Source organism: Lonchura striata, chromosome 10, assembly GCF_046129695.1.
Source record: "Lonchura striata isolate bLonStr1 chromosome 10, bLonStr1.mat, whole genome shotgun sequence".
Lineage (NCBI taxonomy): Eukaryota > Metazoa > Chordata > Aves > Passeriformes > Estrildidae > Lonchura > Lonchura striata.
The window spans coordinates 14,387,183-14,406,576 of record NC_134612.1 but is presented as its reverse complement, the minus strand read 5'-3'; the positions used below and the strand labels follow the sequence as shown (position 1 = coordinate 14,406,576).

The following is a 19,394-nucleotide window of genomic DNA, read 5'->3' as shown; positions in this document are numbered from 1 at the left end:
TTGCTAAAAGTGGCAAATCAATCCCATTCCACTCCTTCTAGAGCAGGACACCTAATTTGCTATGTATCACATGTATTTTCTTCGCATGTGCTGAGAGGCTGTGACATTGATGTGGTGGCTGTCGTCCAAGCTTCTGTTGAATAAACACTTTGGCCATATAGCAGGCACACTGGTGTGTTTAGCAATGTCTGCTGTCCAGTATGAGCTTACTTCACCTCAGGGAAAAGTTTGTTTAATTTTTTAGATTGCAATTTGGGGATAAAAATGGTATCTTTGAAGGCTGATTCAAAAACCTTGGGGGATTTTTAAACTTGGCTTGCTTAGTGAGGGGTTTTGTACTACCTAGAAGCATGGATATATGAGAGAGAAGAAAGTAACAAGTACAGTTCAGCAGCTAAAAATTATTTCATTACTGGGCTTGTGTTGATTGTGATATAAAAATAAGATGATTCAGCCAGAACCAGCCTCAAAAAAGGTATCTAGATCTGAAAGAAGAATTTTTATATTTAGTTAGTTAAAACATCTGAAAGCTTTTACTGACATTGGACAATGAATCAAAACTCTGGTGAGTGTGCACTGAGGAAACTGAGAGTTCAGCTGTGAATCAGAAGGATCTCTCTTAAGTTATTGTTGTTTTTTTAAAAGATGTATCACTACTTAAATTTTTTACAATCCCCAAATTAAAATAAATCTTTAAATAAACTTCTGATGTCTGTTACATTTAAATTATTCTAGTTTGAAGCTTCTTTGCAAAAGAAAGTAAGGTAGAAAGGGGACCACAACTTTCAGCATGGCTCATATACACTATAGAATTCTTCTTTCATGTGAGGATGTTAAATGTAATGCCTCTCTTGTCACCCTTCACCATGAACATATGGGCCAAGCCACACAGTTATTCAGCACTATCAGATCTCCCCCTGAATCCTGTGGGAGTTCTGGCTGAGGCTGGAGTTCCCAGTGGAATGAGATGGATCTAGATAGTGAATGACAGCTCCAAGAACCTTTCCTGGCAAGAACCTTTCCTGTGGTATCCCCACATCTGAAAGCTGAGTGAGGTTAAAGGCTGGAGTGAGAACACCCACAGTGCATAACAATGGCAGATGGTTTGTACCTCACTCATTGCCAGGGGAAGAGTGGTAAAACTGCTGGAAAAAAACTTAGAACCCAAGTTTTGCACTTAAAATAAGAGAGCAGAGGCCAGCCATAAAAATATATTATGTACAGGGAACTTTCTGAATTCAGGTTCTGGCATTGGGGCTGTTGTATGTTATAAAGTTGAGAAAGCTCCAAGTTCTAAAGAAAGTCTATTTATTCCATCAGTTGCCATGGATAACACTTGTTTGTATACATCTTTAAAGCCAAAGGAGTGGAATTGCATAAATAGAGGGAACAGAATTCAGAATACATTCCAAAGATATATAATTGGCATCCCCATAGATGTTGAATTAGTGGCACTTGATCAGATAACCAAAGTAGTCTAAGTTCTCCTGAATGTCCATGTGAAAGTCAGCTCTGTGACTTGTGGGCACAGCGAAAAGGTGTGGAAGAAACTCGAACACTAATGATATTTAGAATGATAATTCACAGCATCATAGAGAAACAGAAGACAGACTCACCCTGAGGCCATGTGAATGGAAAGCAAGGGTAGTTTCCAAAGCAAAAGGCAGACCTGAAAGATTTAATCCCAATGAGAGCAAGCCACCTGTTCTGCTAAATGCATTTCCTCCCCATTCTTCGTACCACCTGCCTTATGCAGCGGAGAAGGATTTCATGTCTTCAGGAGGCACAGCTCTGCTCTCTTTTTTTTTCAGCAAAAAAAAAGTGCCTCCACACACTGAGAAATGTCCCTTGCAATTTTCAAGCTCATTTGAACTTGAAAATACTCTCATCTGACTTCAATGGGACAAATCTTCAGTAGGGCACGCTTGGCTGGGCTGGATGCTTGTTGAGAAAACCAGTCTGCAACCACCTGTCGGCTGCTGGGTCCTTTTGTGAACATTCAGCTCTTTGAGAATAGGACCCTAATTCTGCATCTGTACAGCTCCAAGCACATTCTGTCCTTGTAGAAGAGTGGAGCTTCAGACACTACCCAAAACAGATGATTTTTTTTAAACATTGCAATAGATGCAGTAATACACAGGAAAGTGGACAAATCCCTGCCAGATTAACCCTGAGCCCCGAATTTGCCCCGAGTACAATATAAGCAGGTAGTTTGAACACTACCAGGGTTTTTAAAGTAATTGTAAATGTAGATAACAAAGTAGATAACAAACTGCTTTTTTTAACTTGCTTCTTATTTCCTTTTGTGTGCTCTCCTCCCATATAGTCAATATCCAAAACATCAAAACACAATTTTGTTTTATTTTTCAGAGTTCATTTACTTATGCTCAAAGGCTTTTGTTACAAAGAACAAAGCACATGTGTCTAACAGTTTGACCCTTCCTCCATCCTTCCCTAGGGGCTGCAATTAAACTTTCATTTAAGTAGTTATTTGGTGTGTGGGATACTATGCTAAAATACTTTGAATCAGTGGTTTTTGTAAGGCCCCCAGCTGCTCTGTCTACAGCACCCAGTAACTCTTCTGATCACATTGGAAAGACTTTGCTAATGTTGGGTATGCTTGGGAGGAGTGATTATTTAGATACAAGAAATGAAAATAGAGAAAGGATTCTTTTTAGGGAAAGGCACTGACTGCAAAGGACAACTGGAGTGTGTATTATGTGTCTGTCCATTTCTTGCCCATCATTTTGTTTCTGCCATGGGAATACATCAAAATATTGGCTTCCTGTGAATAAGGCATTTATTCATGACTTAGGACCTTGTAAATTCCTTATGTGATTGTGTAAAATGTCCTTAATTTCCCATGCTCATACTAGAGTTTTATGTGTGCTGGCACATTCTCCCTGCCCCTCCTCCAGTGCCACTTTACATGCACAAAAATGGAAAATTTGTTTTCCTAAAAACATTGCATTCTGAAAAAAAAAATGTTGATTTACAGCAAAATAAGGAAGAAGTCTTTTGTTCTCACTTATACCACCTCTTGTCCCCTTGTCTTTGTCATTATTTTTCACATTTTGTAAGAAACTATAGTTGTATTTATTGCTGAATTATTTTGGAGCTGTTCCCCTTCCCTCACTGCACCCTGTCCCAGTTTGGTTGAATTTCTTTTTCATCTCATTAATTTCCTTGAAAGCACTCACACCAGTGCAGCTTCATCCACTAGTCTGTGGTTGCAAACCAGATTCCTTTGGAGGAAATTAAGCCTAAAGCCACATGCCAGCACCAAAGTGGTACTGGAGTCACAAGGAGGGCTGCACCACCAGCCAGTCTTCCAGTGCACAGCAAACACATTCCTTACAGAAAATTTTACATCACATGTGCAGTGGAGGCATTCAAGCCAGAGGTCCAAACTCTATTTAATTAAAAATAAGTCCTGTGAACCACATGAAATGGAGTTGTAAGGAGCCTAAGCACGTATCAATCCAGTTTACAAGATCTGTTTCTATTGCAGTAAATTGCAGGCTAATTTAATGTCTACAGTACATGTGATGCCTGCCAAGTCTGCAGCCTCCCTTTCAGTGGGATCACTATGAATCTCTGTACCCTTTAAGGTTGTTTTCACAAAGATTGAGACTTCATCTGTACAGGTTCACAGTTTCTGGAAGGATGAAATACCAATATTTTCATACAAGCTGCATTTCTTCAGAAATCTAGCTAGAACTCGTGCTACTCATGTTGAGATATAAAATCCCTGTCTGCACAGCAATACCAATAACAGTTCTTCCCAATTATGCCAAAATGTTTTTTCATTGACATTGTAGTTGTCAGCTCATATGTTTCCACCAAATGTGCACTCTAGGACTAAACTGAAACTGAATTTAGAATATTCTAAACTTTTGGGGGCGGGACAGCCATTTGAATCTTGTACGTGTATTTCATGAAGAGCTTAATCAAAACTCAATCAATTCCCACCTCACCAAGTTTAGAAAGGGATTAAAATATAGTACCAGATTTGGATCTGAATTTTGAGCCTGGGGGTTCATTTCTGTTATCAATTAGCTGTTGTTCTTGTGATGTATCAAAAGGCAGTAGCATATAGGCTGTTGTTTAGAGATGTACATAATGTAGCTTTAAATTTCATTGGGAAACTAAACAAAACCTCTGGCCTTAGGGCTGCATGTTCAAATGCTACAGTCCCATAGTGCATTACACCAGTCAACACTTCTTTTCAAATACCACCCGCATAACAATTAACCTCACTTCAACCTTGAGGTCTCTGATTAGTGATGGCCTATTGTTTAAGTTCCATTAACATAGCCCCTGTGTTGCCCTATTCTCACTCAAATGGACTAATCAAATCAGTCACCAAGGACTTAAGCTCAGGGTCCAACTTCTTTAGTAAGCAGCAATTTTCAATTTAAGTAGAATGGTGGATGTCATCAACACAGTCACAGTTAGTATAGCTCTAACATGGAAAACATCCTTAATAATCCCAAATTTGTAAAATACCAAGGGCCCCAGCAACTTTCAATATGAGAATTTCTATGTATAATAGAAAAATTACAATATCAATAGGGTAGTCAATTCATTACCTTGTACCAGACAAGGCTCTGAAAGGACAAACCTCAATCAGATTCCATTTAATTTCAAGAAGCAAATGTTGTTTAGAACCAGAAGAAATAAAAACACATTACAGCATTCATGAAATGCTATTTTTTGCTACCCGCACCATATTTATTATGCAAAAAAAAGGAAAGAATTGTTTATTTTTCCAAATCCAGTTACAAAGTTGTTATTCTTGACATTCTTCTTACTTTGATTACTCAACTATGTTTTCATTCACATTAGCTGATAGTTGCTCTTTCAATCATTTAGAATTAAAAATGGTCTAGTATTACTTCTTTGGGTTATTTTTAACACTGTCTTCTATTTCTGTCAAGGTATTGGATGATTGGAGCACCAACCTCTATGAAGATACAGTGGAAAAGTCATGGAAAATACTTCACCAGTAGAATTCAGGGCCAAATCTTCAAAGGGCCAATATGCATGTAATGAGAGTTACTGCCTCCTTATCAGCACCGATACCCATGGTGCACAGGCAAGGAATTCTTTAATTTTCATGCACATGCTCTTACCACATGAGAAGCACATATATTTTCCAACCATTCAGAGCTTGCCTTTCTTTGAATAAGCAGCAAGAAGGCAAAGTAGGAAGCCTCTGGCCATTGAGCAGGACACTGAGGACATCAAGGACGTTCAAAATGGAGCCTTTGTGGCAGATACAATTTTGCTGTGATTATAACTGGTAATTCCTACCTAATCAAAAATAACCTTTTTTTTTCATTTTCTGTTGCCACCTTGTTTTCTTGCCAAATTGTTTCTGCTTTCTCAGTCTAATACTTTTTCAGACCATGGTGGAATCATACTCTCTCATCTCCTCAGAATATGAAGTTACCAGATAATGTTCACACATAGCTTTTCTTTTATGATCAACTAAAACCCTGTGCACAGAATAAACATTGCCAGACACATTAAGTGTTTTATTTTTCTGCTTCAGAGAACGAAATTTGGCAGAAATATTCCCTAATTTAAATCCAGCTTTTGTCTGCCTCATTGCTTTACACACCATGTAGTGAAAGAACTGGCTTCACACTGCTCCCACACCACCAGTCCATCTGACTGACAATAGATCCAATCTGCATTACATGGGAGGCCATGTGAGTGGTCTATTCTGCTCCTCCATCTCCACCGACAGCTGGAACTGGACTTGGAGCAAATATCAGGAGAATTTGCATGATAGTCCATTTGCAGCACATATGCTATAAATTCACCATTGCTGCAAAATGGCAAGCCATAGGCCTCATCTACACAGAAGCTACATGAATTGAAATTAAAACCAATTTAGTCTAAACCAGAATGAACTTCTGCATGAATACTCATAACAGTTTAAAATCTTCTTGCATCAGTTTATCCAACACCGCTGGCTTTCCCCAGCAGGCAATTAACCAAGAGCAAGGAAGCACAGACACTGCCACGCAGTCTCCATCTTTTTTAAACCCCACCTTTAGCCCCATGGCTGGTAGGGACTCTGCCTTATTGGCTGGGGCTGTTCAATCACACCTGTCATTCAGAAATGGGGGGATTCCCTTGCAATTCTTCAATTCCTGCTTGCATTACCCACAGTCAGCCATTGCCTCCACTTTGGAAGACTCCAGAAGTGGCACCACTCTTGCCCAGCATCAGATCAGGTTTGATCCTTGCAGTCCCTCAGTGAAGACACTGGGGCAGCAGCTTCTGGAGTGGCAAAAGCTACACACATTCTCCAGCCATTGTTTTGGTCACGTTACCCCTGGGCACTGACCCCCTGCCTGCACCGCCTCCTGTTGCTCTTTTGTTCAAGAGAAAAGTTGTCATTTAGAGGCTGATTATTAGTTTTCTTTTCTCTTCCCCACCCGGAGTCCCCCTTTAACTGGATCATCACCAGTTTTAGAAGAGTTGCCCCTTTCTAAAGGAAACAAAACAGAATAAACAACCTCTTTCCAGTCCCTGCCAGAGCTCTCTTCTTTTCACCAACATCCATTTTCTCCCAAACAAAATGAAAGGACAGGGAGAAAAAAGACAGCTTCTTCCCTCCCTCCACAATGAAACAACAAAGAGCACAAACAAAATTAAAATTAGGCATTTAAGCTGATTTTCACCACTTAACTTTTGACATGTTTTTGCAAATTTTGTTCAAGTTCCCCTCTGAAGATTCAGCAAGTGAAACCCACTGTATCAAGTGGTGTTTCCAAGCCTTTTTTACATAACTTCCATGAGACAGCCAACGTGTTGTTAGGACAGGCAAGGGCACCTTTCTGCTAACATGAAAATCGGAGACTATGACACGACAGAGTATCTGTCCCTTTGGGTAGAAATAAAGGTTTAAATGCCTAATTTTTCAACTTTATATACCTCTGAAAATATTTGGGAGTCTGGTACATCCAAGCTTACTCTGCAAAGTATCTCCAGGTGGGTGATTTATTAGAAGCTAAAGCCATTGCCCAAAAGTTCTATTTTATGCCCATGTAGAGTCGGTTCAGCTTCATTGTCTTGCTTTGAGAAGTAATTGTTTTTCTCTTCAGAAATATATTTTTCTTCCAGTAAGCCTGCATCATATTCATCATCTGGAATGTATTGGGAGCGCTGCACTGGGCTCAGCTTGCAGCTGCTCCCAATCATATCTGATGTGCTCAGAGCAGACCTGCGAGAGCCTCAGCAGGTGAGGGTGGGACCGCCGGCCCCGCCACCGCTCCTCCTCCCATCCTTGGCCACTCTGCTTCATTTCCAGGTGTAATTCAAAATGCCTTCTTTCATCCACGCAGCCATTCACACTTTGAGAGCTTGTATTTCTTTGGGACGTTTCTCTGTTTCGACACCATGTTTCACCTGGCCGCCAAGATTGGCTGCAGTTGCATGAGATGAATAGCAATGTTGATTCTGTAAAATGCATGAGAGTTTGCAGAATGACGGGCCATTCTCAGTGGATGTACAGCACAGGAGCAATAGAAACATAGGGAGTGTCTTGTTTCACAGAGGAGAAAAGAAAGGATTTATTTCCATTGGAAAAAATTAATATTCTTCATATTTTTGTAAGAATGTCATGAGGTGCAACCACTCCCCTGAAAATATTCTGCAGTAGAATTTTTAAGAACTGTGCTCATATTTGGATTGTGAGTTACACCAGCAGTAGTATATTTTCTTTAGAAGCTGTTGGGTTTTTTATTGGTCTCACTTGGATCTGAAAAACCCTGAAGAAAAAAAAAATCACATATACATGAAACTCATGAGATGCTACCACCATAGGAAGTCAAGCAAACAGAATATTGACTACAGGAAACAGAAAATTAGAATTTAATTTACTAAAGGAATTAATTTAATATGATAACAACAAAAAATTATGTATGTGCTGGTGAGCTGCTGCACATTTCTTCACTAAGACCTGTTGCCTAGGTCCAAAAGAATCTTTCTGCACTGATCTATGCAGATGGCATAAGGTTCCATGCCTTTGCAATCATCCAGGTTCACTTGGGATTTATCTCAGGTTTCACAGCCTACCTGACTGAAGCAAGGCACAGATGTTGCTGTAGTACACTGAAGAGATTCCTCCTTCTGTACAACCTCAGTGCCTTCTACCTCCAACCAATATCCCCTTTGCCTTTCCAAGGAGCATCCAGGTCTCTCCACATACCGTGTTCCCTTCTCCCCCATTCCCATCATCCTACTGTTCACCTTGAGGTCTCTCACCCTTTTTGTTGATGTGGTAGCCAGCTAAGGATTCTACTTTACTAAGAGAAAAGTACTTTTCTCTGTCTTAAGCAAACTAAATGTGTTGAGATTAAATTAACCGGGTAAATTATCAAATACATTACATTGTCATTGGTTGTGATTTTACAGCAGGTCAAGAAATATTCTGCTGTTTCCCTATAGATGGAAGGTCTTCATTACTCTGCCTTCTTGAGCTAGAAGAAAAACTCGTGGCTATAAGAAAAAGATTGAGTAAAGGACTTATGAGCATTTCAGAAACAGACGTCTAACAAATGGAAAACTAATAGCTTTCTCTAATTATTCTCTTTTTTTTAACAAAACCCTTTTAAAATAAAATTGTATGCTTTTTATGGTGGTAACAAGCTGTCATATCACTTCACTTGGGGTCATGTTCGGAACTGGCCAAGCCGCTAGTAGCCCTGTGTGGGATACAGTTCAAGCCCCTGCGTTGTATAATAAGCTGTGCCCCTTGCAATAGTTTCAACAACATTAAGTCAGCTCAGTAAAAATAACTGAACATTATTTTCCTCACTTAGACAAGACTTGAGTGGAAAGGGATAGTGAACCCTTAGCACTATATACAGCAAGTGGATAGGAAACCATCTGCTCCACCGCTGCTGGCTTTCCTGAGCCTGGGGACCTGAGAGATGCCCCAGGCTCCTCAGCAGCAGTTGCTAAGGAAACATTTTAGGGAACCTTTTTCATAAATTCATAGTAATCTCCATTTCTCAAATGTCAAGGCTAATGACTCACCCTTTGATTGCAAATGGGATTTACTACCATAGAATTGCTGGCAGCCTTCAAAGCTAAATTGTATTTGTCAGCATTTGAAGACTTTTAGTACATTGGTTACCACTGCTCCCCTTGAGTGAGTAGAAAATGTAGATACATGAATATCTGGCAGAATTCCCTCAGATATATTTCAACCCTTTCCTAAGTTTCCATATAGGAAAGAAGACAGATACTGGTGTCTGAAGGGCTCCCACAGCAGGGAATCCCCACAGCAAAGCCTGTGCCTTTGGGGGTTTTCTTGCCTGAGGTGCAGCCAGCCTTCTCCTGCAAAGCACAGACCCCAACGGAGGGGAGCTGGGACCAGCTTAAAGCTGTCTCTGGGGATGACCTGTAGAGACATGCACCCTGCCTTTCCCCCCAGGTTACTTCTGCTTGAAGGCAGCTGGATACACCCATGGATTTTCTGCAAGCCACACGTGAATCCATGTCCTTGGCTTCCACTGATTAATGGCTCTGGCAGTCTGCAGTTTTAGCCCTCATGCATTTTGGATATCACCTGAAACGAGACCAAGAACCTGACACTGCAAAATTTTGTGCCTTCACAGTTCCTCTTCTGCCAAGTGCCAAGTTTGCAAATGTATCCTGAGACTTATTTCTTCAAAGTATTTGAGAAGTTATCAACAAACCAAACTTCTAGGATTATATCTATTGCTTTGAAAGCAATACATATTTAGAACAAGATTCTCCTGCAAGTGATACAGACTTCACTCCAGATGGATCTACTTCCAAGTTAAAATCTTATAGCCCAAAATATAATTTCAAAAGTGGAAATTTTAGCTCCTAGTACTTTAAAGATACATAAAAGAATCTCAAATAAATACAGACTTAACCTCAAACTTTCTGTTAATTAATTTTTGGGAACACTACACATTTATATAAATGCATATTATAAATCCATTTGAACAATTGGTTCATACTGCATTTAATACATTTCCACTTAATATAAAAACTAGAGAAATCATGTACTTTGAATGGATTCGTACTATAAATCACTGTTACTCAAGGAACTCCTTCTCCCTGGAATTGTCAGTGACTGGTGTATGGAAGACACTGACAAGACCTGTTGTCAGTAGCACCACATTGTTAGGAGACACATTCCTTGATATAAAATCAGTATCCACCCATTTAGGAACTTAATGCACTTAAAACTTACAGAAATTCCTCCAGAGGAACACTTGTATGTTATTTTGAAGTGTTTCCTGGTCACCTTGAACACCACTGTCCAAAACAGGCAGATGGAGTAAACGCTCATCCAAATTTTGCTTTTTCTGTCTAGGGAAAAAATATCACTCAAATGCATTTTGTACGAATTTGCCTAGAGACAGACAAATTTGCTTTCCTGTTGCATCTGGCTACAGGATTTTACAGTGTAGATTTGCTCAATTTTCAGTTTGCATATTTAGCCAAATTGCTAGACTACACATCCTATCCCAGGCCAGGTGCTGGGAGAAGGCTCCACTCTAGAACTCTTTTTGCCTAGAATACAGAAAGGGGAATTTCTGCCTCTGAGATGCTGACACTGGTTTTTCTAAGGCCATTTTTTTCTTCATTGGCTGGCTTTCAATTCTATACTCTCACAGAATTTTGCTTTTATTGATACAATAAAATTAACGACTGTGAGTGTAGAGACAGTCTTAGGCAGTTACCCCTCAGTTTCCAGCTGGCTCCGTCTAAAATCATAATTTAAAGAATACAGTTAGAAAAAAACAGTTAACTCAGAAAATAAGTCTCCAAATCTTGACTGAAAACATGTGGCCCCAAAATGTAGATGAAAAATGAACAAACATCTGCATTATCATACTGTTTACCAAATGCTGAAATCAAAGTCGTCTATGCAGTGTTTCCTCTTTCTGTAGCCAAAAAGTCTGCTTAGTTATTTCACAATATAGCAAAAACCTGGTAGCATATTATTTAAGTAACACTGAGTGTTCTCATTCAGCTAATCATTATTTACATCATTTCTGACCAGAAAAATAATCCTGAAATGACTAGGAGGATCTGTCTTTTAGTTTCAGATTCATCAATACCTACAACTTCTGCACCTGTGTGCCTTTTTTTGTTTGTGAAGTAAAGTGCCATGATGCTGCACCATGTTCTATAGCAGCTCTGAAACACTCTGCCTGATCCTTCACTTGTAAACACCAAGAGAGTACCTGCACACTTAGAAACAATCACATGGAGCCACAGTACATGTGATTGTGGTTTAACCTTTTAAAATAATTGTTTTCTTGGTTCTATTAAAAAACAAAGATAGAGACTCTGGGAGGATATGACCAGTTGTATTCTCATACAGTAAATGTGAAATCCTGAGGACTTTCAAGCATTCCGTAATTCAAACAAAGTTTTATTATTTCCTGAAATGCAACAACCATCAGAATATCATCTAGGTAGATTAACATGTTGTTCTCCTGCTTCTTAGAGCGCTGGTAGATCATTCCTAATGCTCCCTGTTCGGTTGAAGCAGGGAATTTCCTCTAATTTTGGCAAATGATATGCTGAGAGAAACGTTACTTAACTCACCACACAGCCATAAATCTGCTTTGTAAATCTTGCACTTTTTGGAAGGCTTATTGCTAAAACTTTTGCTTCAGAAGCACATTTAAGGGTTTTAGATTTAATAAGGTTAAAAACCATCTGAGCATTTTGAGACTACAAAGAAATAATATATCTGTAGTGTCCCCTGCGATAGATTAGAGGCAGGACTTGGTTGCGGTAATGAATATAAATGGGAATCTTTATTAAGGCCACTGGACAGAGGCAGGACTGTAGCTCTGCTCTCCAGCTCCCAAGCTAACTGCACACAACCTATGCTTTCTAATGGCATCATGCAAGTCTATCCTAAATCCTGGCCTAGATTCAGCACTTTTGGAAGGGATTGCCAAACTCTAGTGAAACCTAGCTCCTTAAATTGTTCAGCAGTGGATAAAACTTCCAGAGCACACCCTGCCAAGGCTTGCATAATCCCTACATTTGCATGCATGTGAATTAAACAATGAAAAGGCTGGAACTTCTGCAAATTAGAATAGAAATCTCCTCCATTCAAAAATCTTTTTTTCCCCTGCAAGCTTAAGGATAAAAATGGATCTTTGACTTGAAAGCCTAGATATTTAATTTCTTTAATGCCATTTTAATTACAAAACTAACTTGAACAATAAATGTATATATATACAGTGGAGAGAGGCCGCAACCTCTCTGTATGCCATAGCCAACATTATAGGCTTACTCCAGGTGTTGAGAATCTTTTCATGGAAGATGGACAGGAAAGTTAATGAATGTTTATGGTCTTTGTACTGAACACAGAGCATGCTCAAGGCATAGGCAAAGTAAGTAATGGTTTCATCTGCTCTGTTTTGGGCAGAGGAGAAAGGAACTGGATCCTTGATGCTGAAAAGCCCATTCCTGTGGATGCAGCCCTGTTCTCTTCCTCTTCCTGCCAGGCCAAGGGAAGCTGAAGACTTGCAGCCCACTGACTGGCAGGCAGAGCAGAAATGTCCCCTCCATCCCACAGTCTGGTTGTCCTCATCCTCCCAGCCCATGGTGCACAGAGCACATGCAGGGGCTGCAGCGCAGAGCTGGGACAGCCCCATGGTGGAGGGAACGGAGTGAGGGAGGCTGTTAGGTCTCTCCTCCTTCCTCAGGCCTCACTGGCACCTCTGACCTCCCTGTTTCCCTTCTGCAGTCCCAAATTTGCTGTCACTCTGCCCTTTGCCTCCGCTGCCCACCTGTCCCAGCCCAGTGCCACCCTCATGCCCCTGCGCCGGGTGGCAGACGCAGGCCACGGCCTCTTCCCTTCAGGGGCTGTTCCTACGTTAAACCTACACATGTGGATCTCCTTTGAAGCAGGCCCATCAATGCTGTTTTCAGACCACACTCACCATTAGGGATGCTTTTATCCAAGGAGCTGCAAATACAGTGTTTTTTCCTAATATTTTGAGGAGTGAAGGAGAGTGTTTTTTCTGTGCTCAGACAAGCTGTCTGGATTCCAGCCTGAGGTGTATCTGCCAGAAACTCCAAGATCCCTGCGTGGAAAATAGACTGCTAGAGTCAAACGCTAGCACACAAACACATCATTCAGTTCAGCTTCAGAAACTTCTTCAAAAAAGGCTATGGCAGACTTCAGGCCGTGGCAAAACTTCTGTCAGAGGGGTTGTGGCCTCCCTTGTGCCTGCACAGCCACACACCTTCCTGGGACAAACCTCCAGAGCCTTCCCCAGGCATGGGTGGAGAGGCTGTAGGAATCCTTGAGGGGTTTGATATCACAAGACAGGGACATGACTTTCTTCTTTAACTGACACGGAGATGACGGCAATGGGCTTTGGAGGAAGGTATGTGGTGGAAGACATCCAAAGGCCTTTTACTTGTACGGTGACTGTTGGTAGTAGGGTTATCCTACAAAAAGAAAAAACTAAAACAAAAACAAAACAAGCAATAAAATCCCAGGACTCCAAAATTTGAGAATATACATAAAAGTGTTGCTATGGGGCTTCTAATATATTCCCATCACCCCCTCCCTCTTTCTCTCTCTCTCTAAATACCAGTGCTCTAGTGCTACACTGAGCAGGGGGTCAGAATAGGCAGGAATAGTGTAGGTGTGGGATCTCAGGATATCCAGAGGTGAAAGGGTGACACTACCTTCTGATTTGAAGAGCTAACTTGAGGAAAGCCTATGATCACATCAGTGGGCCACATGTACCAACTGAGTGTTGCACGTCAGTATATTGAACATATGTGGTTCTTATTTCCTATGTTAAAGGAATACAGTTTGCAAGCATCAGGGGTGTGTTGTTATTTCAAATGAAAGGTAAATGTGGATTAAAGGTATTTCAAGATTCCCATGGTCTGATGACAATGAATACCTGAAAAATCCAACTTGATTTTAAAGTTTTCCCAACATTTAAAATGTCTGCCTCACAAATTGGTGTGGGACCTGGTTTCATTTTAAAGGCTCATGGAAACAACCAGAGCAGCAGGAACAATAACAGCACCCTTTTAGAAAAATACAGGAAATCTTTTCAGCCAGATGCACTGCAGCACTGGGGCCACCATGAAAGTCTTGCAGTTAAAGAAACCTCACAACATCTTCTAGGCAAAAAGGGGATCATCACGTCTCCTAACACTTCATCTTGCATTAGAAATAATTCTTGCTCGAGGAAGCAAAAAAGAGCCAATAAAATGTTCCAACTTCATTCCTTTATTGACTTTTTGCTGCCTTATGTTATTAATAAGAATTTACAACTTAATTTGCATGTAAGGTTTTAGCATGGACTATGCTTGTATGCAATTTGAATTTTTAAAAACTTTGGGGCCTCACAAATCTGACAAATCTTTTAATAATTAATAGAGTTTTGTCTGGGGCCAGATTTTGTAAAAAGGTCTCTAAACTCAACCTTTATATTTCTGTGTGAGAGGACATAGAATCTCCTGGACATCTTAGATTGGGGTTTGGGATATAAAAATGACGTATTTGTATGTTGCAAACATTGCTCATGGAAGGGTGCAGGTAAAGAGCAAGGCGCCAGGCACTTTAAAAAAGAATTCCTGATTTGCAGGCCCCATGAACGTACTTTTAAATGCCAATTTGATAGGTGAAAAGGCTGTAGGGAGGTTTGGGGGGATGAATATCAGAGAATAGTAACATCACTTTCTTACTTATTTGACAGTGAGATGAAGACAATGTGGTGCGAGACATTCAGAAGCCTTTTTTACTTGTAGACTGTTGACTATTGGTAGGGTTATTCTGGAAAAAAAAATCAAAAAACCTAACCCAGCAGCCAAAACCTGAGGCTTCTAAATTAGAGAATGCACATAAAAATGTTGGCCTGAGGCTTCTGATTTGTATATTCCCATCTCCCTCTCCCTCACTCTTTCCTCTCCAATACTAGTGCTGTATTGAGTTGGAAACGTATAAATGTTACATGTAAGATGCAGCCTTACTGTTGCATCTTTATTCAACATCAACTTCCAGATGGGAACTATTTTTCATGGTTCATAAAGCCAAATCCAGCTGCTACATTTGGACCTACATAAGGAATCCACATTTTATTGCCTTAGCAGTGCATATAAAACAATTGCTGTTGTTTCTTTAGTACTGGTGCACCTCACATTTCTCAATACATTTTAAATATTTAAATTTTTAAAAGTGTATTTTATAGTTCCTCATTTAGCTGTGCACCGTAACAAGATCCTGCTTTTACAACATTTTCTAGATATCTAACATAACTGAAAGAAAAACGACCGTGGACAAATGGTATTCAACATAGCAGCCATATATTCAGTTACTTACTAAGAGTGTTCAGACAATTTCCTATGTAAACCACAATGATATTAAATACTTCTGGAATCTCAGCTTTATTAAGAGACAGGAAGTGCAAACTCAGGAGTCTTTCCCCTCCCCCTCGGCTAATCTGAGTCTTTGATAGTCATGTGTTAGGAATAACCATCGAGTTGTCCCTAACGAAAAATATTCCCACAGCTAAGAGAGAATTAACCCTTGCGAAACCTCAAAAGAGAGAGTGGAGTCCATGTGTTCACACAGAGAGGGAGGAAATAAACCCCGTTAGGAGGAAGTTTATGCCAGCAGCAGGTCTACTCAGCCCTCACTGCCAGCTCTTCCATGCAGGCATAATTCATTTGCATTTTAGATGGTATTGTCAGAGACACTACAGCACATGCATGGAGGAGAACCATCCAGCCTGGCAAAATTAGCCATCTTTGTGCCTCCTTCCTTCCCTCCCTCGGCGCTGAGGAGAGCATCGTGCAGGCGCTCGGCCCCGTGCGCCGCGCTGCTCTGGGCTCTCCGCGAGCAGATGCCAGGCTGCTGGCTCCAAAGCAAACAAATCCCAAACACATCCCCACAAAAAGCGCCGAGGTGGGACAGAGAGAGTTAATGCACGGCTATGATAGAGAAGCAAGTTTGCTGTGAATTGGGAAGCACAAACTATAGTAATCCCCACCCTGCTGAGTGGCTTCCCCAGAGGTCTGATACAGTGCCAAAGCCTCTTACGCATACTGAGACAAAGCTTATTTCAAGCCGAATTCAGCTCCTGAAGCCACCATACTGCTTCCTGACAGCCTCCAATTGCACTGCCTCTGTATTTGTGTTTCCTGCTGTTTATATTTACTTGTTCCCAGAGCCGCAACAGCTACAAAAACAAATAGTTGCTATTTGCAGGGCTCTGTATCAACGCAGGTAAAGTGCTTCACTTCCCTTTTAGTTTTACAAAGATTGTGCAAATAGGCTTTTAATACCTCAGAGAGATTAATTTGGTAATTATAAACCAGTTTAGGAACACATGCCAAACAATTGGTCATATAATCAGCATCCTTGTTTCAGAGTATTAGCGCGGCTGAGGCAAAAGGTTTTTAAACCATAAGGGCTACACAAACACTCCCTTGATTATATTGCTATTATTTCCCCACTCCACTGAGACACAAGCTTGAAATATCACTTTTTTGTTCGTCAAGTCCCTGTGGATGCTCTCTGGATCTGTGCTCCTGTCCCTTTGGCCCCTGTACAGATATTGTGACGAAGTCTGATTTGGGTAATGGAGATCTTGTTTGATATATTTATTTAAAGAATCAGCTTAAGGAAGCCTGAGAGCCATCAATTTTCTTAATTAACTGCAGAGAAATGATTAATGCTATAAATATGGAATTGATCAGGAAAAAATTATAGTACATAGGATTTAATACAAGTTGTTCCACCAATATTTAAGACATTAAATATGATAAATCTGGTTCTGGGTAAAGTGTTCATAACTACCCAAGTTATTTATGCACCTCAGAAAATTCCCACCACAAACCACCAGGGCTGTTAGGATTCTAACTGGAGGAGAGGCATTGCTTTTCAGGTGGAAAAATTTGCTTTTTCAAAATAAAATCTCCTGAAGGAATAGGTCCATTTCAGCTGTACTGCACTTCCTGAACCAAACCAAGCAGAAAAGTTTAAAGCATTGTATTCTGACTTTATCTAAAAAGGACATTTTCATTTCAAAACAGTTCAGTTTAAAATGAATTTTCTTTCATGCACATTGATGTTGTCTTTAGTAATGCAGAAGTTTCATTTATCAGGAAATTTTTAAAAATATAAATTATATTGCTGGAGGCTAGAAGATGGGCCTCCAAGCCTTTCCTTTCAGAAGCACCCACCCCAAATGTTTCTCCCTCATGAAAAAGAAGAAAAGAAAAGAAGAATATCAGGCAGGGGGGGAATTCAATCCCACCATTGCTCCTCTCTTCAAAACTGAACTGCAGTCCAGAAAAACCCCTGAACCTTAGGTCTGCTGCCACTACTTCCTTTGCAGCTCCAAAAATATGTTTGCTTTTTGTTTCTTGTCTGTCAATCAAAACCCAGCACAGGGGTAAGCAGAGAGAATCCAACCTGCACATCCAGCTTTTGTGGTTCCCACCTGTCACCGAGAGCTGCATCTGAAAGCTCTGTGGTGTGCAGCCCTCCCTGGCACTGCAGCCACTTGGGCATTGTGCAAAACCTCTTTGCACTGCCCGTGCTGGCTGGGGTGGCACTGGGGCTGAGAGGGACGGTGAGGGGGGCAGGAGGAGGCAGGGGTGTGCCAGGCCTAAGGACTGCTGGTAGAAGTTGTTGGAGTTACCCCCCCACCTTTCAGTGTCTTTCTCACCATAAAAAGAATTAAAAGCTGAGCCAACAAATTCAGTGCCATGGTAATGTCAGTGACTTTTATAGACATGTAGAAGACAGTACTTTTGGAGCTCAAGCATGCAGCATCAGAGAAAAGTTTTTGGGGTTTTTTTTTTGGGTTTTTTGGTTTTTATAATAACTGGTCTCACAATTCTTCCTGTCCCCACTTCCCCCAGTCCCTGGAGAATGAGAGTTATGGAAATAACAACTCCTGAGACCATTTCCCAAGAACTTTGTGCCTTGCTCCACAAGAAATGCAATGCCAGATCCACCCACATCCGACAAGCAAGACATCCTGGAGCAGTTTTAGGAGGAGACGTTAGATAGAAATGTCACTGTATTCATGTACAGAGCATGGATCCACACATGGAGGGCTAAACTCTCTCCCCAGGGAAGCTGTGTGAACTTTGCCCAATCTTTTCCCTGTGTTTTCTTTCCCTGCAGGATTAGTCACCACCCAGCCCAGGGTGGGAAGGCCTGTCAGAGGTCATTCTCCCTCTGGACAGCAGTGTGGAGTTCTGTGGCTCTCAAAGCCTGTCCATGACCCACTGCCACCAGTGCAGACTCAGCGGGGACAGAGGGGCCACCAGGAAAGTCTTGGCTACCTCAGGAATGGATACACAAAAGGCTGAATCTCTGTCTCTGCCCGGAGCTGCTACCCACCTACAGCACAGGGAGAAGGACCAGTGGTGACCAAAAGTTTCAGGGACACTGACAGCTTCCTTAAGTGGCATGAAGAAAAGAAAATCTGACCAGTTTTTTTCAGTCTCATATAGATCTCAAGATAGATCTTCCGAGGGCTTGGGGGAGGCAAATGTGTTGGCTGGTGGCATGAGACACAGGTGGGGTGGAAGGAGAAAACTCAAAAGAGGCAAGTGACTGAGCACACAAGGGAACCCAGCAGCTCACCTGAGCTCCTAGCTGGGGCACTAGATGATAGTGAATAGATGGTGTGTTACAGTGTGCCACAGGCTCCATATTGCAGAGAGGACAGTTGTACAATTAAACACCCAAAATCCATCTAAACTGAACATTTACATAGTCGGAATACAAGCACTTAAGAGAGCAAGGCTGTCTTCAGAAAACTGCAGAACTAAGGCTCCCAGGGCTCCCTGACATCTCAGCAGCTAACACACTCCAAGCAGAAAGCCATCTGTTAGGGTCTGCTCTCCATCCGTGCTTCCCTGTCTCTGTGACCCCACACGGGTGAGAGGGGACACTCAGAGAGGACAAGCAACAGCAGTGGGGTGCCACGGAAACAGTGGCACAACGCATTCCAGTGGCCCCTGAAACTGAGGTGCTCAAGATTTCATTCTTCCATTGGATCCTCGGGCTTTTTATAATTCCAGGGATGAGACCAATTTAATTTTTATAGAGATGTGTAATCCGCCATTTCAACACGCTAATTGAAATAGGCTGACATGCAGCTATGTGCCCTACGAGCCTTCCAAAGCACATATCTTGGCACTTTCCACCAGAGGCTGAATGACATGACTGGAAACCATACCAGATCCTCTGTGTTTACAGGCCTCTGCTTCTACATTATTATTTTGATTGCTGGCTTTACCAACAAACATCCAAGAGGAAGAATCCACTTGGAGAAAATAATAGAAAGCAGAGCTGAAACAGATTTTAAGAGGTC

At 41.2% G+C, this 19,394-nt stretch overlaps 1 protein-coding gene across 2 annotated transcripts in view; it reads right to left on the bottom strand.

Moving 5' to 3' along the window:
• The window catches only part of LOC110473922 (uncharacterized), a 224,217-nt gene that overhangs the window by 153,715 nt on the left and 51,108 nt on the right, over window positions 1-19,394 (bottom strand). The window contains exons 1-3 of one of the 2 annotated variants that reach the window (XR_013340522.1): window positions 12,972-13,141; window positions 10,250-10,368; window positions 6,952-7,787 (exon numbers count right to left, since the gene is read on the bottom strand). The gene's annotated coding sequence lies outside the window, so the exon portion shown is untranslated. Of the gene's footprint in view, window positions 1-6,951; window positions 7,788-10,249; window positions 10,369-12,971; window positions 13,142-19,394 lie in introns of those variants that run through there. The other variant, XR_013340523.1, reaches the window with a different exon arrangement.